Source organism: Hyperolius riggenbachi, chromosome 4 (assembly GCF_040937935.1).
Source record: "Hyperolius riggenbachi isolate aHypRig1 chromosome 4, aHypRig1.pri, whole genome shotgun sequence".
NCBI classification, from domain to species: domain Eukaryota; kingdom Metazoa; phylum Chordata; class Amphibia; order Anura; family Hyperoliidae; genus Hyperolius; species Hyperolius riggenbachi.
Window position 1 is genome coordinate 430586426 of NC_090649.1, and position 26628 is coordinate 430613053.

Genomic DNA, 26628 nt, shown 5'->3' on the forward strand with positions numbered 1-26628 from the left:
TCATTTCACCACTAGGGATGGTCAGAAATGCTCATTTCGATTCCGCGGAAATTCCGATTTCTGCAAATGCCGCTTTCCGTTACTGCGGTTTGCCGTCGGTAATGTAATTTCTGATTTCTGAAAACGTATTGGGTTTTTACCGAATCGTAATATTTTGTGGATGCCCTTAATAATTACGGACATCTACAAAATATTACAAATTCTTTCAAAAAACCCTAAAATTTACATTACAATGTTCTTGTAAACAGTTTATTGGCTAAATACTTTGGTACTTGGAAGCATTCAACCAATAAGAGAATTCAAAATTTTTAAAATGGAAATCTGTTTGCATTGAAATTGCTGTGGTACATACAGTATGGGCCAATCAAAAGACTCAGATACTAACGTACCGAGTATTTTCGAGTCTTCTTGCTACAGTACTACAGAGAATTTCTGTTTTTTTCTAATTATCGGGGTTAATCGGTCACCAGAAAATCTGAAATACTCGGTAGCATTGGACCTGTCAGAGAATGCAGTGATTTACCGCAAAAGTTCGAAAACCTTACATATTTTTGGCCAATTAGATAGTTCAAAAATACTAAGTAAAGTAATACCCAAGCCTTTTTATTGGTCCATAATTACTGTGGCAATCTGATTTCCGTTTTAAAAATTTTGCATTTTGTTGGCTGAATGCTCCCGAGGGCTGTGACAGGCCTAAAATTACAGAGCGGCGGTAAATCAGATTTCCGTGGAAATCCGATTATGTATATCTAATGATCACTCTGAAATGCAGCTTTATAATAAACTGATAATGGGCTGTTTCCTCCAAAAATTGGAGAAAAAAATCGCAAATACGAATGTGATTTTTTGGCGGTTTATTGATATTGCTTTCAAAGTGCTGCATGCATGCTTTTGCGACTGAAAATGTGTTGCAGTGTGAATGCCCCTTATAGGGTACACTGCAATATCGATTTGTCGATCGACAATGGTAGCACAAATGCCGCAGAATCACCAGTGGTGTGAAACAGCCCTAAGATTTTTAAACATTCGTTTAAGGTGTTTATGTTGTATAGGTCTGTGACTGTGACATGTCCTTTAAAGAGAACCCAAGGCGGTGCAGGGGGGCAGATGGGAGACACAGAGGCATGTTCCTTGCCTCATGACATGCCTCTGTGTCACCCCACCACTGCTGTCTGCCCCCCCACTGCTGCACTATAGCCCCCCCTCCACTGACAATAATTGTTGCTATCTCGGAGGGTACTGGGAGTTCCTGCAGGCTTTCCAGAGCTGCCATTGGGCAGCTCTCTCTCCCTGGCCGCGCCCCCTGCCGGTCCCCTACCTCCCTGCACACTGACACAGACGTGCCAGCATCATGACCCAGAGGTCATAAAAGTGAAAGTGGGGCAGTGCAGGCGAACGGAGCGATGGAGAGTGGTGTGGATTGCGGCTACCTGATCCGCCCAGCCCTCAGATCAGGTAGCCTAGGTTTTTTTTTTAATTATATGAGCCCTCCTCAGGCTCTCTTGTGGACCTGAACTCTTGCATAGGACAGAACGAAAACATAGAGAAATGCACCCTAACCCCCACATCTGTGTCTAAACACAAGTTGTAATTTGATCTCTTCCTGTGTCACCTGACTGCCATGGCACATAAGCTAATCTGAAAGCACAGGATATTAACAATATGTCTGCTTCCATGAAAGCAGGAAGTAGACACACTGCAGACTTATTGTAGTGTTTGTTTCAGCTGTAACAAATATTTTTTTCTTTAAATGCTATTATGCGGTTGCTTATCTTTTAAAGCAGAGAGGAAGTTCTGAGTTCAGGTCCACTTTAAACAGTTCATCAGTTATAACCATTCTAATGGTGGCCATACATGATACAATTTTTTCATCCAATCTTACCATTTCTATGTAATATAAGGGAACTGCCTAAATTATCCTTTCAGTATCTTTACTTAATGTACCCTTATACTACATAGAATTGGCAAGATTGGATGAAAAAATTGTACCATGTATGGCCACCATTAGAGAGATGTGATTATGTCTGGTTCATGCATAGCCCACTCATATACACTACTATATTAAGCCTGTCAGTAGTGGTGGAACAGCTTCCAGCATTAACCTGGTTGCTAGGCAATTTGGGGTTTCCATGTTTCGACCTCCTGTGGTCTTTTATCAATACAAAATCAATAGTCTTCTCTGGAGATGGTAAGCGGAAATTGCCACTATACAGAGGGTTGTCATGGTGACAAAAGACAGTCCGGGGACTCCTGCAACTGAAGCTGTCTATCAGAGAACTCTTCAAAATAATCCATTTGTTAAAGCACTAAAGCTCCTGGACTGGCAAGATTTAAAGGTTAACCACTTTACACATCAATCAGAAAAGAGCAAGGTAACATCTTTCTCCACAAGCTGCAATATAACAATTTGTCTATTAGAAAAGGGATGATAGCTTTCCCAAAAAAATCTTAGTTAAAGTGGACTTTTCATTAAATTTCTCATTTTGGAGGAATCAGTAAGACCACATTCCAACCTGACTAAATCATAGTAATGTTTTAAAATGATATTATAGCTTTTTAAAGAGAACATGAAGTGGGGGTAAAATGGAAGTTGCCATATTGCTGTCACATTTTAAACATACTGAACACGAAGAGCTAAGATTCAACACTTTGTGTCAGAGGCAGAGCCCTTAAGGAAACCTGTATGGTTAAAATAAATAAATAAATAAATACCTGGGGCTTCCACTGGCGCCCTGTACGAGAAAGCCTCTCCCAGCAGGGGTGCATGCGGCCAGGTTCGCGCAGGCACAGTAGCCGTTGACTTGTAAGTTGGCGGTGAAAAAACGGAGCCGTAGCGGAGGACTGGAGGATCCTTTGGTAACGTCGTAGGCACACAGCGGCTGGAAGGGGCTGGCAGAAGCCCCAGGTAAGTAAAACTCTTTTTTTTTAAGTGTTCGGGTCCGCTTTAAAGCAAACCTGAACTGAAAATTAAAAGTCAAAATAAACGTACACACGCCATACTTACCTCCTGAGTAGTCTACTCATCAATCTCTTTGTCCTCTCCCGTGTCCTGCTAGTCTGCTGTGATCGGTGTAATTCTCTGTCCTCCAGTTTGAAAATAATGGTGACCCCGTAACAGCTTCCAGGTCTGCACACTGTTAGGGCTCCTGCACTTTACATGCGATTCTGATTCGCAATTTTGACTCGATTTTACATGCGATTCCAATTTGCGATTTTGAATCTATGTTTTTCTTCTTGTTTTGCTTTTATACATACCAGGGGCTTCGTCCAGCCCCATAAGCCTGGATCGCTCCCACGCCGCCGTCCTCCGCTTCCTCTATCGCCGGTACCGGGTCCGGCGGACACGACCATTTTTCCGCATACACAGGGGCTCCCTCCATACACTTACGCATGCGGCTGCGTAGTGTGGAGACCTACGCGTAAGGATATGGAGGGAGCCCCTGTGATGCGGAAAATTGTCCGCGTGCTTCCGCCGACTGGCCGAAAGTACGGGACCCAGTACCAGCGGATACAGGCAGCGGAGGAGCGATCCAGGCTTATGGGGCTGGAGGAAGCCCCAGGTATGTATAAAAGCTTTACCCCCGAACATCTCTGCTTCTCTTTAAACTGGCATATCGCCCACTTGAGCCATAGGGAAACATGGACATAAACGTTACCTGGCTCATCAGACAGCCATTGATATATAACTGATGGCAACTGATATATTTCAGTATTGACAAAATCTTGTCAGAACTGCAAGGAATTGTTGTAAGAAGAAAATGGTGAGCTTCTGAGAAGAACTGACAGCGAGGGAAGTATGTGATATTCATTTACAGGTACATCATGTGTTTATTTTGAATAATTTTACTTGAATCAGGTTTAACTATTACATTATCCAGCCACTATTGTTTGGCTGCTTGGCGATAGTCTTGTTTCAGGCTCAAGCCTGCAGCCAAACAAGTCAGAACACCTGATGTGTAGATTTGTTGGAGGTCATTGAATCAGAATGTATTATGCTGGCCACGCACACACAAAGGCAAAAAGACAATTTTTCAATCATTGTGTCAATCGTTTCTGTTCTTGAAAGTGATAGAATTGCCGTCAAACAAAACCACTCACAAATGCTAGCTATTCTAGCAAAGACAATTTAAATTTTTATAGCCGTTCTGAATTTCATTTTCCCTTTCAAGAAACAGTCCAAATGTACATTGAATTATAGAAAATAAAAGAATTATAGAAACTATCATTGTTAGAATTGTTGTAACTGTCTAGTTTCTAGTTTGCAGTTTACCACATCTTCAAAAAGAAATCATCTCAATCCTCTCAATGCTCTGGATTGTTTTAAAGAGAATCTGTACTCTAATATTCTTACAATAAAAAGCATACCATTCTATTCATTATTTTCTCCTGTGCCCCTCTGTGCTGTTTCTGCCACTCTCTGCTGCAATCCTGGCTTGTAATTAACAGTTTTAGGCAGTGTTTACAAACAAACTAACCAGCTTCTAATAGGCTCAGCTAAGCATAGAGTGTGAGTCATTCAGAGTATGCAGGGGGCCTGCAGAGGGTGTGTATCGCTTCTACCAATCACAAGCAGCCCTGCACATTCCACACAATCAAGCTTTATGCTGGGAATACACGTTAAGTTTTTACTTTAGATAGATGGGTTCGATAGATAAATTCCAACCTGTTGGATCTGGTCGATTCTACTTTCGTTTCGATTCTCCTCATTCAAGTGAATGTAATTGATAAGAAAAGATAAGGAATCGAGAGGAGAATCGAGCAGTGAATCGAGAGTAGAATCGATCGAAAGCGAAAACGATGGCAAAAACGAACGCAAAAACGCATCGTGTATTCCCAGCATTAGCCTGACAAACAGGACAGAGGAAAGATACATTGATTTATTACAGAGACAGTGCAGTTAGGAAAGACTGCAGTAAGCCAGAGCAGATTAGAACAGGCATAGGAACTTATAGGATAGAAGAACTAAGGCTGAAAAATTTGTTACAGAGTCTCTTTAAAGAGAACCCGAGGTGGGTTTGAAGAATATTATCTGCATACAGAGGCTGGATCTGCCTATACAGCCCAGCCTCTGTTGCTATCCCAAACCCCACTAAGGTCCCCCCTGCACTCTGCAATCCCTCATAAATCACAGCTACGCTGCTGACAAACAGCTTGTCAGAGCTGGCTGTGTTTATCTCTGTACTGTCAGTCTGCTGCTCTCCCCGCCTCCTGCAGAACTCCAGTCCCCGCCTGCATCCCTTCCCTCCCTGCTGATTGGAGGGAATGGACAGGGGCAGGGACTGGAGCTATGCAGGAGGCGGGAGAGCAGCTGAGACTGACACTACAGATGTAAACAGAGCCTCACAGCATGGCTGTGATTTATGAGGGATTGCAGAGTGCAGGGGGACCTTAGTGGGGTTTGGGATAGCAACAGAGGCTGGGCTGTATAGGCAGATCCAGCCTCTGTATGCAGATAACATTCTTTAAAACACACCTCAGGTTCTCTTTAAAGCTGTTAAACCTGCTGTTTATTAAGTGCTTTTGAATAAAAAAAAACAAAAAAAACATGAGACCCTGTCAGAAGATGGACTAAACCAAAACCTGTCAGATTTGTCAGTCTCTGCCCCCCTCCCCCCTCTGTGCCATGCTGTGACCCCCCCCCCCCCCCCTAAATTGCTGACATTCAGATTGTCGTCAATCTTGAGGGGTAGGGGCATCCCTAGCTGGAGAAGATCTCCTACAAAACGCCAATTGGGGCTGTTCCTAACGCACCTTCCCAAGCTGCCATTGGGCAGCTGTCCCTCCCACGCTCCTCTCCTGCCCCCCTGCATGCTGCTTTGTGTGTGTGATACCCAGAGCAGCGCTTCCAGGGTCGTGACCCCATGGGTCAAGGAAAGTGAAAGTGGCTGTTATCTAGCCACAGGAGCATCGCAGAGCGGCTGTTATTGCGGCTACCTTATCCGGCCAGCCCCACAGATCGGGTAGCATCTTTTTGGGGGAAATATCCCCACCTTGGATTCCCTTTTTAAGGAAACCAGAGCTGAGATAAAATAAAAGTTTTATATATACCTGGGGCTTCCTCCAGCCCTATACGCATGGATCGCTCCTGTGCCACCATCCTCAGCCTTCTCCAGCTCCGGTACCGGGTCTCGTAACTTTGGCCAGTCGCACCAGTCTGTGCAAGAGAAGTGCGCTCTCTGCGTATCTCTCCGGCAGACTGACCGCAACTGGACAAAAATACAGGGCCCGGCACCAGAGAAGGTTGAGAATGGCGGCGTGGGAGAGATCCGTGCGCATAGGGCAGGAGGAAGCCCCAGGTGTGTATAAAACTTTTATATTATCTTGTCTCTTGTAAACTTTAAGGCTTCACCTTCCTCACCTAAACGAATGTTTGGTCCATGGTCTTTAACGGGAACCTGAAGTAAAATTATTTAAAATAAACACATGATGTAGCTGAAAATGAACATTACATACTTACCTCACCGTCCGTTCCTCTCAGAAGCTCACCATTTTCTTCTTACAGAGATCCCTTCCAGTTCTAACAATATTTTGTCACAACTGAAATATACCAGTTGGTATCAGTTATACTGTATATCAGCAGCTGTCAGTTACAACTGAATGTGCAAGGTAATGTCCATGTTTCCCTATGGCTCAAGTGGGGGATATTACAGTTTAACAGTGTGCTGACCTGGAAGCTGTTATGGGGTAATGGCCATTTTTAAAATGGAGGACGAAGAATTCCATTGATCACAGTGGACAAATGGAACGCAGGAGAGAAGAAAGAGATTGAGGAGTACACAGGAGGTAAGTATGACCTGTGTATGGTTATTTTGACTTTTTATTTTCAGTTCAGGTTCTCTTTAAATAGTCCTTGAAGTATAACCTGAATGTTGGGCAGTGACTGGACATACAGGTCTCTGCTTTTCCCAGAAGTGAGCACAGAGAGTGAGAACTAATCACAGCAGTACAGCAATATCCTACGTAAGGGAACTTATTTATAAACCGCTGATTAATGCCACTACATGAAATTCAACCTTCGTTTCTACCAACCACGGCTTGCACTGCATTCTAATAATTTTGTAAAAAGCAAATTTAGAATGGCAGCATGCAGTGAGTTGAAAAGAAGAAAGCCATTCAAAAAATCATAATGGGTTCTAAGTGTTTAAAAAGTCACCAAAAGGGCATCTGTATTTAGCAACTGGAAGCTTTGGGTGAATTAGTATTTCTGTTACACTGAAGCAGATTTTGCAATACCTAAAGTGACACTGAAGCGAGAAAAAATGTATGATATCACAAATTGTATGTGTAGTATGGATAAGGAATAGAACATTGGTAGCAAATACATTAGTCTCATATCTTTATTTTCAAGTATATAGCGTTTTTATAGCATTATATCATTCTGTCATATTTGCAGTTTGCTCTGTCTTAAAGTGGCCACTGATGATCCAATCTTTTTCATTCAATCTTACCAAATCTATGTAGTAGAAGAGTAAAATGAGTAAATATATTGAATGGATACTATAGGCAGTGCCTTATATTACATAGAAAAAAACAGACATACAAACCCAGGGAGGAGAGACTATGCAAACACTGTGAGCAGAAGACCCTTGAGGATGAAAACCACTTCCTGCTGCACTGCCCTAAATATACTGCAACCAGGGACACTTACTTTAAGAAACTGATGGAACTATTCCCAGACTTTCTCACATTAGAAGATGAGAGAAAAACATATATCTTACTGGGAGAAGAGGAATCCACAGTGACAATCGCTGCACATTATGTCACAGCATGCCACAGACTGAGAGGAGCATAACGGAACTGTAAACCTAAAAATGTCCACAGACTACTTAGCCATTGTCCCCCTACCTCACCCCCTCCCGTGTCCCCTATTTCCCCTTGCTTTGGCAATACCTGTATGAATCTTGGTCATGTCAATAAAGCTATCTTTGATTTGATTTGAAAAGGAATCTTATCTGAAGCTGTCTGTCACTGTTTCTTTGATGTATAATGCTTCAGAATTCTGCTACCAATTTGGCCATGGAGTTCAGAGAAGCTATAGTGCATAGATAACACCTGCAGGTTTCTTAACTCTTCCTGCACTGGAAAACAATATATGACTTGTTTCTTTGCTATTAATGTTTTATTTTTTAGCTGTTCTACACAATTTATTATTTTCACTTCAGATTCCCTTTAAAGAGAACCGAGACGGGGTTCTGACAATGCTATCTACACAAAGAGGCTGGGTCTGCCTATACAACCCAGCCTCTGTTGCTATCCAGATCCCCCCTAAGTTCCCCCTGCGCTCTGCTATCCCCCATAAATTACAGCCGCGCTGTGCGGGTTGTGTTTACATCTGTACTGTCAGTCTGCTGCTCCCTCCGCCTCCTGCATAGCTCCGGTCCCCGGCCGCGTCCCTTCCCTCCAATCAGCGGGGAGGGAAGGGACGCGGGCGGGGACCGGAGCTATGCAGGAGGCGGAGGGAGCAGCAGACTGACACTATAGAGGTAAACACAGCCCGCTGCGACAGCGTGGCTGGGATTTATGGGGGATAGCAGAGCGCAGGGGGGGCTTAGGGGGGATTGGGATAGCAACAGAGGCTGGGCTGTATAGGCAGACCCAGCCTCTGTGTGCAGCTAGCATTGTCAGAACCCCACCTCGGGTTCTCTTTAAACTAAGAAACTCCAACACAGAGATAAGAAAACAGTACGCTATAAAGAAAAAACTTCCTTCTCACCAATATGTCTTCCTCATTCTTATGCCCTCTACCTTAGAGCTTGGGGGTTCTGTATCTTAGCTGTTACCAGCACTAAGGGCCCTTTTCCACTAGCTGCGTTTTTGCTAAAAAACACAAAACGCATGTGTTTGTTTATTCTTAAGTGCAGCCTGTTTAAAATAGGAATCTTGGCCTATTCCACTTCTGCGTTCCGATTTTTACGCATGAACGCATGAAAAAAGCATAGAAATGCGTTTGCGCTTTGTATTGATTTAACCACTAGTATCTATTTTCAAAAATGAAGACAACACTTGCCAATCAGAAAAACGCAAACGCATAAAAAACACACAAAAAACGCACATCAAAATTGGTCAAAAACGCAAACGCATGCGTTTTGCAGTGGAAAAAGACCCTAAAGCTGAATACACACCTCACGAGTCAGGGAGATGGATCCCAGTGATGTCCAACCATGACAAGCGTTCCCTGATCCATCTTCCTGCTGGTGGGGATATGCGACATAACATGATAGGCGCGAACAAGAGTTCAATCGATCGAAAGTACTTTGTGCGGGCCTCATCGAGGATCTTAAAGATCCGATCCGCCGTGCCAGTCCTTGTGGCGGCCGGTCACCAAACTTCATTCGCAAGATCAGAGAAACGATCATTCGTCACTCAAAAAAATCCCTGGTCATCTGAAAAATCACGTAGTGGTCAGGGGTCTTAAGGGCTGGTTCACCCTATGAGCCCTTTTATAAGCTTCAGTGATTTGAAAAGCACTTGCTAATGTAATGCTATGAGAGTGTTCTCACTTGAGCAATGTGATTTTTTAAAAGTCACAAACAGCATTACATTAGCAAGCGCTTATCAAATCACTGGTGCTTAGAAGAGTGCTTGTAGTATGAACCAGCCCTAACTCCTCTGGACCTAGCAGACTGTTGGGATTCCTGTGATCTGTTGGTGACACTTTCCTCTTCTACCTTAGGAATGTACCTAACACCATTGGAGTCACTTTGCTCCTCTTTTCCACTCGAGCGAATCTGCATGCGTTTCCTGCATGCAGATTCGCTCAACCAATACAAGTGGATGGCGCCGTTTCCACTTGTCAAGAATTCTGTGCGGCTCGTTATGCAGAAAAAATCTGCACAGCAGAGCCGTCAGAATTCGCACGCCGCACACCCGCACGCAAATCGTCGGTAATGTAACTAAATAGGAAAACCGCAAGCTCTTTAGTCTTGCAGTTTTCCCGGCGTTTCTGCGTGCGATTTCGTCTAAAAATCCATGTCAATGCTCGCCGGTATTGACATGGTTAAAATCGCGTCGTTAAAACCGCGGGCGATTCCGCGTGAAAATTCGCATGGAAACTTCAACGAATCCGCAACCGCATGTGGATTCGTTGACGCGGTTTCCGCGAGCAAATCGCGCCGCTCAAGTGGAAACGTACCCTCAAAGATTCATAAACTGCCAACATATTCTATTACCCGCAATTTAAGCTCCTAAGACTAAATAGAAAGAGAATCCCACATAATTTTGGTTCCTCTTTCAGTCCAGAGTACGTCTCCAGCTTGTAATAAGCCTTCATAATGTTGCTTTCACTTAGCATCTCTACATCTATCACCATTGGTGTTTTCTGGTCCTTGTCTACTGCCAAGATGTCTGCTGGATTGGTCAGAACTTCGCTATTCCTCTTGAAAAGGATGTTCTATTCTCTACAATCTTCTGTGGAATGTCTCATCTGGAACTGGACAGGTTTGGCCCATATGCTGTGCAAATGTTCCTGTACACAGTGGTGTAGTTGGCAGGGCCACCCAGTGTAATCTGTTCCTGCTTGCTTCCTAATTCCTGTTGGACGGAGCCTGAGACTTTTCTGCATCAGTAATGAGCGAAAATGCCAATATTCTCTTCACATACATTTACGCAAAAATAATGTTAAATTCGAATTTCGAACGAAAATGCCATGGAAAACAAGTTTTGTTATTTTCCCTGTTTTCGCAAATTTTCGCAGTATGATTAGATTTTTTGCGTAAAATAATTTTGTGCTAAAAAATATTGTTTTCTGCGTTTTTGTGCTTTTCTCGAATTATTACATTAAAATATTGATTTTTCACACAAAAAAAGGCAGAAGTTTTCTCAAAATTGAAAAGCAACACTTTTATATAGGCAGGAAGGGGGAATGATGGCAGCACTTGCTTTGCTATGGGGAAGAAGGTAGAAAATGGTGGCAGCACTTGTTATGGAGGCAGGAAGGGGGAATGGTGGCAGGAATTTTATGGAGGCAGGAAGGGAGGGTGGTGGCGGTACTTGTTATGGGGATTATAAGAAAATATTGGTAGCACTTGTTATGGAGGCGGGGAAGGTTTAAAGTGGACCCAAATTAAAAATACAAGATTTCAGAAATAAAATCTATTTTCTAAATTATAATAATAAATAGTAGCGTTTTTTCAGCTGCATGATGACAAATATAAAATATTTTACATTTATTGGAGGAACCCCTCCCTTCCTTTCATATTGCCAGGACAGAATCCAGCAAACTAGTGGAGTAGGAGGTGTCTGGCAAAGGAGGAATTGCTATTGGCTGCCACCTGTATAACCCTGGTTATGCAAAGAGAATGGTGAAAAGCATGCTCTGAAATGATAATAGCTTTGAAAGAGTGTTTATTTATATTTGTATGTGTCAGAGTGGTTCAACTAAATATTTTGAATTAAAAAATGTTTGGTTTGGGTCTGCTTTAATGGTGGCAACACTTGTTATGGAGGCGAGGGAAGGGTTAATGGTGGCAACACTTGTTATGGAGGTGGAGGAAGGGTTAATGGTGGCAACACTTGTTATGGAGGCAGTGGGAAGGGGAAATGGTGGCAGTACTTGTTATGGGGAAGGAGGAAGAGAATATTGGCAGCACTTGTTATGGAGGTTGAGGGAAGGGGAAGGGTTAATGGTTGTTATAGAGGCGGGGAAAAGGTGGCAGCACTTGTTATGGAGGCGAGGAAAAGAGGGGGTAATGGCAGAACTTGTTATTGAGGCAAGGAAGGGAGGGAATGGTGACAGCCCTTGTTATGGAGGCAGAAAGGGGGAGTGGTTGCAGCATTTGTTATGGGGGCAGGGGGAGGAGAATGGTGTCAGCACTTGTTATAAATCTGGGGAAGAGAATGGTGAAAACACTTGTTATGGAGGTTAGGGGAAATAATTGCAGCATTTGATGGGTAATTGCAGCATTTGATGGGTAATTGCAGCATTTGAAGGAGGAGTGTTGGCAGCACTTGTTGTGGCAGTGGAAACAGGAAATGGTGGCAGCACTTATTATGGAGGCTGAGGAAGGCAGAATGGTGTAAGCACTTTTCAAGGAGAAATGGGAAAGGTGAAGTTTTGGCACCACTTGTTAGAAAGGCAGGGGGAATGGTGGCAGTAGTTGTTATGGAAGCAGGGGGAGCAAGGAATGGTAGCAGCACGTGTTATGGTAGGGAAGGGGGATATTTGGTATTGCACTTGTTATATGACCCTCCAGCAGTCACCACAGTAGAGGCGGCCCATCAAGGTTTTGCTGGGAGTCCCATGATTGTGTAATTATACTCCTGCTCTCCCATCTGTTGCTTTAACATGGGAAACATTCCATCTCAGAGAAACATAGAGGCAGAAGATAACTGTATAGAGTCAGAAAAAGAGAGTTAACCTCCTTAGCGGTATGGCCGACACTGTGTCGGGCATACCGCTCTGTGGCCCCAGGAGTCCCTCATAATTAAATAATTGTTCCAAATGACTGTAAATCCTTTAGCTAGCACTAGGCTATCTAGTAAAAGTGTCGGGCACCCGACGCTCCCCTGCGATCCCCCCGTTTATACATTACCCCCTGTAGATCCAGCGATTGCGCAGCCTCTCCGCACAGCTTCGGCCTCTCTATGGGGAGGATCGGGTTGCGCATGACGTCATTTGCGATCCTCCCCATAGTGAATACCGGAGCTGTCCAGGGAGGCTGCGCCGATCGCTGGATCCAGGCTGAGTAATGTATAAACGGGGGAGCGGCGGCAATCGGAGGGTGCCCAACACCTTTACTAGCTAGCCTAGTGCTAGCTATATGCTACACAGTCATTTGGAACAATTAGTTAACTATCGGGCAAAAAGTAACAAAACCTCCTGAGCAGCGTAACGCTCAGGAGGCTAAATGCAGGCAATGTCATTGCCAGAATTTGCTGTAAGCAAGATGGCGGCCCCCATGACACAGACAATACAGTCTGAAGCTCTGGCCAGCAATGCTAGCTAGGTGACAATGCGGTTGATTCACAAAGTTGCGGTAATATTAACATGCACACACGGTGCACAGCAATATTACCATTACTATCGGCAGCATGTACCACGAGTTATGCTATTACAATACAATACAATACAATAACATTTGTAAAGCGCTTTTCTCCCATAGGACTCAAAGTGCATAGGTATGTACAGAAGGATCCGCAAACCAAGCAGTGGTAGAAAACGCTGGTATTCTTTATTCAACAATTCCACATGGCAGAATGCAATAAAATCACAAGGTTCAACTGACGCGTGTCGGGCTTACAATCTGCCCTTAGTCATAGTTAGAGGTGAACCTGCAAGGGGAGGGCTTTATGTAGGTGGGGGGAGAAAAGGTTCCACCCTATACCTCAACCAGCCCTCGCCTTAAAGGGAACATTACAAATATGTACATAATAAAAAATGTATAATTTAGTTTAAAAAAACGGAGTCGTTGTAAATACAGATGCAATGTAATATGTAAATATAACCAATTATAGTTAATAGCAGACATTGAAGAAAACTAAAAACTAAAAAGTAATGTAAAAAGTTACCACTAGAAAAATCACTGGAACCTGAAGATCATATATAATGGCCTATTTCGCATAGGAGAGAAAAAATGGGGTAAGGGGGGGAGAGGGATAGGAATATGTATAAGTATAAATAGACCAGTTGTATATGTAGAAAAGAGAGGAGGGGGGGGGGGAAGGGGGAGCCCCAGAGAAAAGGGCAAACACACAAATTCAACAATCGTAGACTAGGTTTAAATCCCAGCGTGTGTTAAGACCCTTAGGAGTACGAGTGTCCAAAGTGTGGATCCAATAGACTTCTCGCCTTAGAGGCAATTCATGGATGTCCCCACCTCTTTTGGGACTGACTATATGTTCTACCCCTTGGAAAGATAAAGAAGAAAGGTTGCGCCCGTGGACATTTTCAAAGTGCTTAGAAACTGCCGACTTTTTAAAGGTTTTCCAATTGGTGCCACAGTAGTGTTCCGCAATGCGAGCTCTCAAATTGCGAGTAGTGCATCCCACGTATTGTAAGCGACAAGAGGTGCAAGAAATAACATAAATAACGCACCTCGTGTCGCAGTTAACATATTGTTTAACCTCCTGAGCGGTATGGACGAGCTCAGCTCGTCCATCACCGCCGGAGGCTGCCGCTCAGGCCCTGCTGGGCCGATTTTCTTCAAATAAAAAGCAGCACACGCAGCCGGCACTTTGCCAGCCGCGTGTGCTGCCTGATCGCCGCCGCTCTGTGGCGATCCGCCGCGAGCAGCGGCGAAAGAGGGTCCCCCCAGCCGCCTGAGCCCAGCGTAGCCAGAACAAAAAGTTCCGGCCAGCGCTAAGGGCTGGATCGGAGGCGGCTGACGTCAGGACGTCGGCTGACGTCTATGACGTCACTCCGCTCGTCGCTATGGCGACGATCTAAGCAAAACAAAGAAGGCCGCTCATTGCGGATCGGAGGCGATCGGAAGAACGCCTCCGGAGCGCCCTCTAGTGGGCTTTCATGCAGCCAACTTTCAGTTGGCTGCATGAAATAGTTTTTTTTTAATTAAAAAAAAACCCTCCCGCAGCCTCCCTGGCGATCTCAATAGAACGCCGGGGAGGTTAATGGGGAGACTATTTCCAGTCGCAAAAAAAAGAATGGAGGAACCTTTCCTGTGGCACTGGCAGTAATTGCACGTTGAAAACCCATATGGGTATGACCCCACCGTAGCAAGCCAGGTGGGGCTACGGGACGAGAGGGCAGATTGATAGCAGCTAGGGGAAAGAATGGACCCCAGAGTGCGTGCCCGTCTGGCAGAGAAGCGACAACCCTGTTTCAAAATGGCTCTAAATTTGAAATTGGAATATAGCACTGGAAGATATTTCCTCACAATATTTGTGATTTTATTAAATTCAAGGCTGTACAAAAGTCACCCTGTCATCACGGTCCCCACCCCGGTTCCTAATGGTTAAGAGTTCGCTGCGTGGTCTCCCTGTGCCTTTAGAACGTCCCCAGGCTAACTGTTTGTTAGTATATCCTCTTTGTCTCAATCTGTTCTCAACCAAGTCACACTCCTGTTGCAATTCCACAGGGCTAGAACAGTTGCGAGCTGCCCGAGTGAATTCTCCTGTGGGAATGGCATTGATAGTGTGTCTCGAATGACAAGAACTGGCAAGGAGTATGGAGTTACCCGCTGTAGGTTTACGAAAAGTCTTAGTAGAGACTCGATGGAGCGCAGCGTCTCCAGTCAGAGTAAAATCTAAATAATCAATATGTGTATCATGGTGACTAATCGTAAAACTAAGATTCAGTTCATTGCAGTTGACATATCCTAGAAAATCCTCAAGGAGGCCGGGAGGACCCCCCCACACCAAAAGCAAATAATCTATAAACCTGCCATACCAAATGATATGGGAGGCAAAGGGGTTCTCATCCCCAAAGATGCGGAGCTCCTCCCACCAGCCCATGTAAAGATTGGCCAGGGAGGGGGAAAATTTGGCCCCCATGGAAGCTCCGCATCTCTGGAGGTAGAACCCCGAATCAAACATAAAATAATTGTGCGTGAGGAGGTACTCCACGGCCCCCCCCCCCCCGAGGAAAGATTCCAAGGAAGTGTCAAAAGTGGAATATTTCTCAAGGTGGAAATGTAAAGCTTCCAAAGCAAGATTGTGCGGGATGGAGGAGTACAGAGAGGCGACATCCAAGGTCACCCAATGGAACCGATCCTCCCACACAAAGTCTGCAAAGCTAGACAGGACATGTCGAGTATCCTGTAGGTAACCCGGTAACCTCAGGACAAGGGGCTGCAGATGTGAATCGACCCACTCACCCAGGCGCTCCCCCACGGAGCCAATGCCAGCCACAATTGGGCGGCCCCGCGGGGGAGCGCCGGGCTTGTGTATCTTCGGGAGGTGGTGGAAAACCGGAACAATGGGATGTGAAGGGCATAGAAATTCAAACATACTCTTGGTAATGACACCCATATTTTGTCCCAGTTCCAGCAGCCCCCGAAGATCAACAAGAAAATCCAGAGTGGGATCTCGGAGTAAAGGCCGATACACATCTGCATCACCCAACTGTCTTAAAGCCTCTGACCGATAGTCGACGGCATACAGGACAACGACAGCACCCCCCTTGTCTGCCGAGCGGATAACAATATCAGAATTATCTCGAAGAGAGTTCAAGGCCTGCCGCTCAGAGACAGAGAGGTCAGACGGTGCCCTGGACGACCTCGACAAATCGGTAAGCTCCCTCTCTATAAGGTCCTGAAAGGTATCTACCTCCGGGGACCTGGCATTGACTGGATAAAAGGTAGGATTGGAAGCCCTAATGGGTGAAACCTGACTCAAATCCACCCCTGTTATACCCTTATCATCTAAGGCCTGCAAAGCCAGAAGATTCCTAATGTCACGGAAGGAGGGAACATCCTCAATTTGATTCCGTGGCAAGGATACTGGTGCAGGGGGTTCATCCATATCAGAAGGGTCCTCAAAAAAGTGTTTATTCACTACCAGGTTTCTCACAAATCTATTTAAATCCAAGATAGTCCTAAACAAGTCAAAATGATTGGAGGGAGCAAAGGATAAGCCTCTAGACAGTAATTTGACTTGATCCGAGGAAAGGATGCAACTAGAAAGATTAACCACATTGGAAGTAATGGGCTCCAAACCGGGAACTACCTGGTTTTTCGGTTTTCTATGTTTACACCCTGCTCGTCTAACACGTTTCTTTTTTGTTTTCGTTTCTTGGTTTTGTTTGATTTTCTCTGTGTTTTGTAATAGGATGACTGGGGGATGGGAACCCCTGACGTTTGGAGTAAAGGAGGGTCCTGTGTCTGATGAGGGATGTTAGGAAAAATAGTAGATTGTAGAGCTCTACGATTTGGCTCTGAGGCCTCAGAAACATCTGACATAGAACCTGAAGTGTCTAAGGAACTAAAGCTTACATTTTTCTTAGGGGTAAACTTTTTCAAGATAGATTTGGGGGACCTGTAAAAGGACTCCCACCTCCCCCATTCGTATACTACATTGCGACTATAATCATTTGTGTCCCTGAGAAATTTGACACGTTTGGGCTCCATGATGATAGTTTCAAGTTTATTGATATTATTTTTTAGTTTAGAATTTAGATCATCATAGAGGCTCAAAGAGTCGAACCTCTTGAGATCCTGGTTGGTTTTATCTATCTGCAGCTTGAGATCTGTCTCAAAGCGCATAGTTGTGTCTCAGATTAATACAGGGTTGCAGGCTGGGTTGTGTTACAGAGGAGATAGTCAGATAGTCAGATGTTCATGAATGCCAGACTAAAGAGGTAGGTTTTCAGTTTAGACTTAAATGCTTCCAGGGATGGAGCTGTCCTGATTGGGTGTGGCAGCAGGGTTCCAAAGTGTAGGGGCAGAATGACAAAAGGCTCTGTCTCCAAAGGTTTTGAGGTGGACTCTGGGGGTGACCATGGTGTTGCGTCCTTTTGATCTAAGATTGTGGGGGGTGTGATGCAGTTGCAACAAGTCCTTCAGTTATCCAGGGCCCAGATTGTGCAAGGATTTGAATGTCAGTAAGCCAATCTTAAACAGAATTCTCCATTTTATCGGTAGCCAGTGGAGTGAGCTCAGGGTTGGTGTTATGTGGCAATGGCGGGGTTGGCTCGTTAACAGCCTTGCGGCGGCATTCTGTACTAATTGCAGGCGGCGTAAGTCTTTCTTATGCAGGCCTGTGTAGAGGGCGTTGCAGTAGTGTAACCTTGATGGGACGAAGGCATGGACTAGGGTTGGAAGATCCTCTGAAGGAATTAGGTGTTTAATCTTTGCAATATTCCTTAGATGAAAGAAGGAATGTTTCACAACAGCTGAGATTTGATTCCTGAAGCTTAATTTCCTATCAATCAGTACTCCCAGGCTGCGCACACAGTCTGAGTTTTTCAGGTCTGAGCTCCCTATCCTTAGCGGTGTTGGTTGAGACTGGGGCTGCTTTGCTGTTGAGCCCTGGCCCTCGAAAACAAGTACCTCAGTTTTGTCAGCATTAAATTTTAGCCCACTCATATTCATCCACTCCTGGAGCTTAGCTAAGCATGAGTTTATTTGTGGAGTAGGGTCTGTGATGCCAGGTTTGAATGACAAATATAGCTGGGTGTCATCAGCATAGCAATGATATGTCAGGCCATGTTTTTGTATGATTTCTCCAAGTGGCAGCATGTATATGGTGAAAAGTAAAGGGGATAATATTGCGCCCTGAGGTACACCGTATTTTAGTGGTACAGGGTTGGAGAGGAAGGGCCCTAAGGCTACCCTTTGTGTTCTGCCAGCCAGGAAGGAGTTGAACCACTGGACAACAATGCCATCTATGCCACAGTACTCTTGTAGCCTGTTGAGCAAGATTCCATGATCGACTGTGTCAAAAGCCGCTGAGAGGTCGAGCAAAATCAGGATGGAACATTGACCCTTGTCTCTTGCAATGAGCAGATCATTGCAAATCTGGGTGAGGGCTGTTTCACAGCTGTGATATTTCCTGAAGCCAGATTGTGCGACCCACGGTACTTGAGTAGCGTGAATGTTGCTACGGTAACACACGTTACACAGCTAATAACATAACTTATGGTACATGCTGCTGGCAGTAACGGTAATATTGCAGTGTGTTGTCTGTGTACAGCAACATTACTCCACTTTTGTGCAGTAATTTATGTAATTTAGGTTTGTAGAACATGGGTAAAGATCCACTGGCGTAACAATAGGGGAAGCAGCCCTTGCCCCCATGGCTGTTTTGGGGGGTAGGAGGGGTCGCAGCATGAGGGGAGAGCTTTACACATCAGCAGGGAGGGGGGACAGTCCCCCTCTCCCTCACCTCGGGCTCTCCCCTCTGCGCTCCCCCACTTGCATCTATCTAAGTGACAGCAGCGGCGGCGGCAGCAGCTATAACTACCTCCATTCACCACGGAGGTCTTCGATCTGCAAGGGCTTCACATTACTTCCTGCATACAACTGTTAAGCTTGCAGGTCTATAATTTCCTGGATCTGATTTTCTGCCCTTCTTAAATAATGGGAAAACGTGGGCTGTACGCCAATCCACTGGGACTCTGCCAGTTGCAAGAGAGTCACAAAAGATAAGATAAAGGGGTTTATCTATAACTGAACTTATTTTGCCAATTTTGAATAGGAATTCTCAATTTTATAGGTAGCAAGTATGGTGAGTGAGCAAAGGATTGGTGTTATGTGGCAATGGCGGGGTTGGCTTGTTAACAGTCTTGTGGCAGCAGATTTTCTTCAAATAAAAATAAAAAGCAGCACACGCAGCCGGCACTTTGCCAGCCGCGTGTGCTGCCTGATCGCCGCCGCTCTGCGGCGATCCGCCGCGAGCAGCGGCGAAAGAGGGTCCCCCCAGCCGCCTGAGCCCAGCGTAGCCAGAACAAAAAGTTCCGGCCAGCGCTAAGGGCTGGATCGGAGGCGGCTGACGTCAGGACGTCGGCTGACGTCTATGACGTCACTCCGCTCGTCGCTATGGCGACGATCTAAGCAAAACAAAGAAGGCCGCTCATTGCGGATCGGAGGCGATCGGAAGAACGCCTCCGGAGCGCCCTCTAGTGGGCTTTCATGCAGCCAACTTTCAGTTGGCTGCATGAAATAGTTTTTTTTTAATTAAAAAAAAACCCTCCCGCAGCCTCCCTGGCGATCTCAATAGAACGCCGGGGAGGTTAATGGGGAGACTATTTCCAGTCGCAAAAAAAAGAATAGAGGAACCTTTCCTGTGGCACTGGCAGTAATTGCACGTTGAAAACCCATATGGGTATGACCCCACCGTAGCAAGCCAGGTGGGGCTACGGGACGAGAGGGCAGATTGATAGCAGCTAGGGGAAAGAATGGACCCCAGAGTGCGTGCCCGTCTGGCAGAGAAGCGACAACCCTGTTTCAAAATGGCTCTAAATTTGAAATTGGAATATAGCACTGGAAGATATTTCCTCACAATATTTGTGATTTTATTAAATTCAAGGCTGTACAAAAGTCACCCTGTCATCACGGTCCCCACCCCGGTTCCTAATGGTTAAGAGTTCGCTGCGTGGTCTCCCTGTGCCTTTAGAACGTCCCCAGGCTAACTGTTTGTTAGTATATCCTCTTTGTCTCAATCTGTTCTCAACCAAGTCACACTCCTGTTGCAATTCCACAGGGCTAGAACAGTTGCGAGCTGCCCGAGTGAATTCTCCTGTGGGAATGGCATTGATAGTGTGTCTCGAATGACAAGAACTGGCAAGGAGTATGGAGTTACCCGCTGTAGGTTTACGAAAAGTCTTAGTAGAGACTCGATGGAGCGCAGCGTCTCCAGTCAGAGTAAAATCTAAATAATCAATATGTGTATCATGGTGACTAATCGTAAAACTAAGATTCAGTTCATTGCAGTTGACATATGCCAGAAAATCCTCAAGGAGGCCGGGAGGACCCCCCCACACCAAAAGCAAATAATCTATAAACCTGCCATACCAAATGATATGGGAGGCAAAGGGGTTCTCATCCCCAAAGATGCGGAGCTCCTCCCACCAGCCCATGTAAAGATTGGCCAGGGAGGGGGAAAATTTGGCCCCCATGGAAGCTCCGCATCTCTGGAGGTAGAACCCCGAATCAAACATAAAATAATTGTGCGTGAGGAGGTACTCCACGGCCCCCCCCGAGGAAAGATTCCAAGGAAGTGTCAAAAGTGGAATATTTCTCAAGGTGGAAATGTAAAGCTTCCAAAGCAAGATTGTGCGGGATGGAGGAGTACAGAGAGGCGACATCCAAGGTCACCCAATGGAACCGATCCTCCCACACAAAGTCTGCAAAGCTAGACAGGACATGTCGAGTATCCTGTAGGTAACCCGGTAACCTCAGGACAAGGGGCTGCAGATGTGAATCGACCCACTCACCCAGGCGCTCCCCCACGGAGCCAATGCCAGCCACAATTGGGCGGCCCCGCGGGGGAGCGCCGGGCTTGTGTATCTTCGGGAGGTGGTGGAAAACCGGAACAATGGGATGTGAAGGGCATAGAAATTCAAACATACTCTTGGTAATGACACCCATATTTTGTCCCAGTTCCAGCAGCCCCCGAAGATCAACAAGAAAATCCAGAGTGGGATCTCGGAGTAAAGGCCGATACACATCTGCATCACCCAACTGTCTTAAAGCCTCTGACCGATAGTCGACGGCATACAGGACAACGACAGCACCCCCCTTGTCTGCCGAGCGGATAACAATATCAGAATTATCTCGAAGAGAGTTCAAGGCCTGCCGCTCAGAGACAGAGAGGTCAGACGGTGCCCTGGACGACCTCGACAAATCGGTAAGCTCCCTCTCTATAAGGTCCTGAAAGGTATCTACCTCCGGGGACCTGGCATTGACTGGATAAAAGGTAGGATTGGAAGCCCTAATGGGTGAAACCTGACTCAAATCCACCCCTGTTATACCCTTATCATCTAAGGCCTGCAAAGCCAGAAGATTCCTAATGTCACGGAAGGAGGGAACATCCTCAATTTGATTCCGTGGCAAGGATACTGGTGCAGGGGGTTCATCCATATCAGAAGGGTCCTCAAAAAAGTGTTTATTCACTACCAGGTTTCTCACAAATCTATTTAAATCCAAGATAGTCCTAAACAAGTCAAAATGATTGGAGGGAGCAAAGGATAAGCCTCTAGACAGTAATTTGACTTGATCCGAGGAAAGGATGCAACTAGAAAGATTAACCACATTGGAAGTAATGGGCTCCAAACCGGGAACTACCTGGTTTTTCGGTTTTCTATGTTTACACCCTGCTCGTCTAACACGTTTCTTTTTTGTTTTCGTTTCTTGGTTTTGTTTGATTTTCTCTGTGTTTTGTAATAGGATGACTGGGGGATGGGAACCCCTGACGTTTGGAGTAAAGGAGGGTCCTGTGTCTGATGAGGGATGTTAGGAAAAATAGTAGATTGTAGAGCTCTACGATTTGGCTCTGAGGCCTCAGAAACATCTGACATAGAACCTGAAGTGTCTAAGGAACTAAAGCTTACATTTTTCTTAGGGGTAAACTTTTTCAAGATAGATTTGGGGGACCTGTAAAAGGACTCCCACCTCCCCCATTCGTATACTACATTGCGACTATAATCATTTGTGTCCCTGAGAAATTTGACACGTTTGGGCTCCATGATGATAGTTTCAAGTTTATTGATATTATTTTTTAGTTTAGAATTTAGATCATCATAGAGGCTCAAAGAGTCGAACCTCTTGAGATCCTGGTTGGTTTTATCTATCTGCAGCTTGAGATCTGTCTCAAAGCGCATAGTTGTGTCTCAGATTAATACAGGGTTGCAGGCTGGGTTGTGTTACAGAGGAGATAGTCAGATAGTCAGATGTTCATGAATGCCAGACTAAAGAGGTAGGTTTTCAGTTTAGACTTAAATGCTTCCAGGGATGGAGCTGTCCTGATTGGGTGTGGCAGCAGGGTTCCAAAGTGTAGGGGCAGAATGACAAAAGGCTCTGTCTCCAAAGGTTTTGAGGTGGACTCTGGGGGTGACCATGGTGTTGCGTCCTTTTGATCTAAGATTGTGGGGGGTGTGATGCAGTTGCAACAAGTCCTTCAGGTATCCAGGGCCCAGATTGTGCAAGGATTTGAATGTCAGTAAGCCAATCTTAAACAGAATTCTCCATTTTATCGGTAGCCAGTGGAGTGAGCTCAGGGTTGGTGTTATGTGGCAATGGCGGGGTTGGCTCGTTAACAGCCTTGCGGCGGCATTCTGTACTAATTGCAGGCGGCGTAAGTCTTTCTTATGCAGGCCTGTGTAGAGGGCGTTGCAGTAGTGTAACCTTGATGGGACGAAGGCATGGACTAGGGTTGGAAGATCCTCTGAAGGAATTAGGTGTTTAATCTTTGCAATATTCCTTAGATGAAAGAAGGAATGTTTCACAACAGCTGAGATTTGATTCCTGAAGCTTAATTTCCTATCAATCAGTACTCCCAGGCTGCGCACACAGTCTGAGTTTTTCAGGTCTGAGCTCCCTATCCTTAGCGGTGTTGGTTGAGACTGGGGCTGCTTTGCTGTTGAGCCCTGGCCCTCGAAAACAAGTACCTCAGTTTTGTCAGCATTAAATTTTAGCCCACTCATATTCATCCACTCCTGGAGCTTAGCTAAGCATGAGTTTATTTGTGGAGTAGGGTCTGTGATGCCAGGTTTGAATGACAAATATAGCTGGGTGTCATCAGCATAGCAATGATATGTCAGGCCATGTTTTTGTATGATTTCTCCAAGTGGCAGCATGTATATGGTGAAAAGTAAAGGGGATAATATTGCGCCCTGAGGTACACCGTATTTTAGTGGTACAGGGTTGGAGAGGAAGGGCCCTAAGGCTACCCTTTGTGTTCTGCCAGCCAGGAAGGAGTTGAACCACTGGACAACAATGCCATCTATGCCACAGTACTCTTGTAGCCTGTTGAGCAAGATTCCATGATCGACTGTGTCAAAAGCCGCTGAGAGGTCGAGCAAAATCAGGATGGAACATTGACCCTTGTCTCTTGCAATGAGCAGATCATTGCAAATCTGGGTGAGGGCTGTTTCACAGCTGTGATATTTCCTGAAGCCAGATTGTGCGACCCACGGTACTTGAGTAGCGTGAATGTTGCTACGGTAACACACGTTACACAGCTAATAACATAACTTATGGTACATGCTGCTGGCAGTAACGGTAATATTGCAGTGTGTTGTCTGTGTACAGCAACATTACTCCACTTTTGTGCAGTAATTTATGTAATTTAGGTTTGTAGAACATGGGTAAAGATCCACTGGCGTAACAATAGGGGAAGCAGCCCTTGCCCCCATGGCTGTTTTGGGGGTAGGAGGGGTCGCAGCATGAGGGGAGAGCTTTACACATCAGCAGGGAGGGGGGACAGTCCCCCTCTCCCTCACCTCGGGCTCTCCCCTCTGCGCTCCCCCACTTGCATCTATCTAAGTGACAGCAGCGGCGGCGGCAGCAGCTATAACTACCTCCATTCACCACGGAGGTCTTCGATCTGCAAGGGCTTCACATTACTTCCTGCATACAACTGTTAAGCTTGCAGGTCTATAATTTCCTGGATCTGATTTTCTGCCCTTCTTAAATAATGGGAAAACGTGGGCTGTACGCCAATCCACTGGGACTCTGCCAGTTGCAAGAGAGTCACAAAAGATAAGATAAAGGGGTTTATCTATAACTGAACTTATTTTGCCAATTTTGAATAGGAATTCTCAATTTTATAGGTAGCAAGTATGGTGAGTGAGCAAAGGATTGGTGTTATGTGGCAATGGCGGGGTTGGCTTGTTAACAGTCTTGTGGCAGCAGATTTTCTTCAAATAAAAATAAAAAGCAGCACACGCAGCCGGCACTTTGCCAGCCGCGTGTGCTGCCTGATCGCCGCCGCTCTGCGGCGATCCGCCGCGAGCAGCGGCGAAAGAGGGTCCCCCCAGCCGCCTGAGCCCAGCGTAGCCAGAACAAAAAGTTCCGGCCAGCGCTAAGGGCTGGATCGGAGGCGGCTGACGTCAGGACGTCGGCTGACGTCTATGACGTCACTCCGCTCGTCGCTATGGCGACGATCTAAGCAAAACAAAGAAGGCCGCTCATTGCGGATCGGAGGCGATCGGAAGAACGCCTCCGGAGCGCCCTCTAGTGGGCTTTCATGCAGCCAACTTTCAGTTGGCTGCATGAAATAGTTTTTTTTTAATTAAAAAAAAACCCTCCCGCAGCCTCCCTGGCGATCTCAATAGAACGCCGGGGAGGTTAATGGGGAGACTATTTCCAGTCGCAAAAAAAAGAATGGAGGAACCTTTCCTGTGGCACTGGCAGTAATTGCACGTTGAAAACCCATATGGGTATGACCCCACCGTAGCAAGCCAGGTGGGGCTACGGGACGAGAGGGCAGATTGATAGCAGCTAGGGGAAAGAATGGACCCCAGAGTGCGTGCCCGTCTGGCAGAGAAGCGACAACCCTGTTTCAAAATGGCTCTAAATTTGAAATTGGAATATAGCACTGGAAGATATTTCCTCACAATATTTGTGATTTTATTAAATTCAAGGCAGTACAAAAGTCACCCTGTCATCACGGTCCCCACCCCGGTTCCTAATGGTTAAGAGTTCGCTGCGTGGTCTCCCTGTGCCTTTAGAACGTCCCCAGGCTAAATGTTTGTTAGTATATCCTCTTTGTCTCAATCTGTTCTCAACCAAGTCACACTCCTGTTGCAATTCCACAGGGCTAGAACAGTTGCGAGCTGCCCGAGTGAATTCTCCTGTGGGAATGGCATTGATAGTGTGTCTCGAATGACAAGAACTGGCAAGGAGTATGGAGTTACCCGCTGTAGGTTTACGAAAAGTCTTAGTAGAGACTCGATGGAGCGCAGCGTCTCCAGTCAGAGTAAAATCTAAATAATCAATATGTGTATCATGGTGACTAATCGTAAAACTAAGATTCAGTTCATTGCAGTTGACATATGCCAGAAAATCCTCAAGGAGGCCGGGAGGACCCCCCCACACCAAAAGCAAATAATCTATAAACCTGCCATACCAAATGATATGGGAGGCAAAGGGGTTCTCATCCCCAAAGATGCGGAGCTCCTCCCACCAGCCCATGTAAAGATTGGCCAGGGAGGGGGAAAATTTGGCCCCCATGGAAGCTCCGCATCTCTGGAGGTAGAACCCCGAATCAAACATAAAATAATTGTGCGTGAGGAGGTACTCCACGGCCCCCCCCCGAGGAAAGATTCCAAGGAAGTGTCAAAAGTGGAATATTTCTCAAGGTGGAAATGTAAAGCTTCCAAAGCAAGATTGTGCGGGATGGAGGAGTACAGAGAGGCGACATCCAAGGTCACCCAATGGAACCGATCCTCCCACACAAAGTCTGCAAAGCTAGACAGGACATGTCGAGTATCCTGTAGGTAACCCGGTAACCTCAGGACAAGGGGCTGCAGATGTGAATCGACCCACTCACCCAGGCGCTCCCCCACGGAGCCAATGCCAGCCACAATTGGGCGGCCCCGCGGGGGAGCGCCGGGCTTGTGTATCTTCGGGAGGTGGTGGAAAACCGGAACAATGGGATGTGAAGGGCATAGAAATTCAAACATACTCTTGGTAATGACACCCATATTTTGTCCCAGTTCCAGCAGCCCCCGAAGATCAACAAGAAAATCCAGAGTGGGATCTCGGAGTAAAGGCCGATACACATCTGCATCACCCAACTGTCTTAAAGCCTCTGACCGATAGTCGACGGCATACAGGACAACGACAGCACCCCCCTTGTCTGCCGAGCGGATAACAATATCAGAATTATCTCGAAGAGAGTTCAAGGCCTGCCGCTCAGAGACAGAGAGGTCAGACGGTTCCCTGGACGACCTCGACAAATCGGTAAGCTCCCTCTCTATAAGGTCCTGAAAGGTATCTACCTCCGGGGACCTGGCATTGACTGGATAAAAGGTAGGATTGGAAGCCCTAATGGGTGAAACCTGACTCAAATCCACCCCTGTTATACCCTTATCATCTAAGGCCTGCAAAGCCAGAAGATTCCTAATGTCACGGAAGGAGGGAACATCCTCAATTTGATTCCGTGGCAAGGATACTGGTGCAGGGGGTTCATCCATATCAGAAGGGTCCTCAAAAAAGTGTTTATTCACTACCAGGTTTCTCACAAATCTATTTAAATCCAAGATAGTCCTAAACAAGTCAAAATGATTGGAGG

At 45.9% G+C, this 26628-nt stretch overlaps 1 long non-coding RNA gene across 1 annotated transcript; it reads left to right on the plus strand.

Moving 5' to 3' along the window:
- Positions 1-2239: 2239 nt before the first annotated feature.
- LOC137570921 (uncharacterized) lies at positions 2240-26272 on the plus strand. Its single transcript, XR_011031237.1, has 4 exons — positions 2240-2372; positions 15937-16183; positions 20994-21240; positions 26051-26272. It is a non-coding gene; the product is annotated as an uncharacterized lncRNA (long non-coding RNA).
- Positions 26273-26628: the final 356 nt, after the last annotated feature.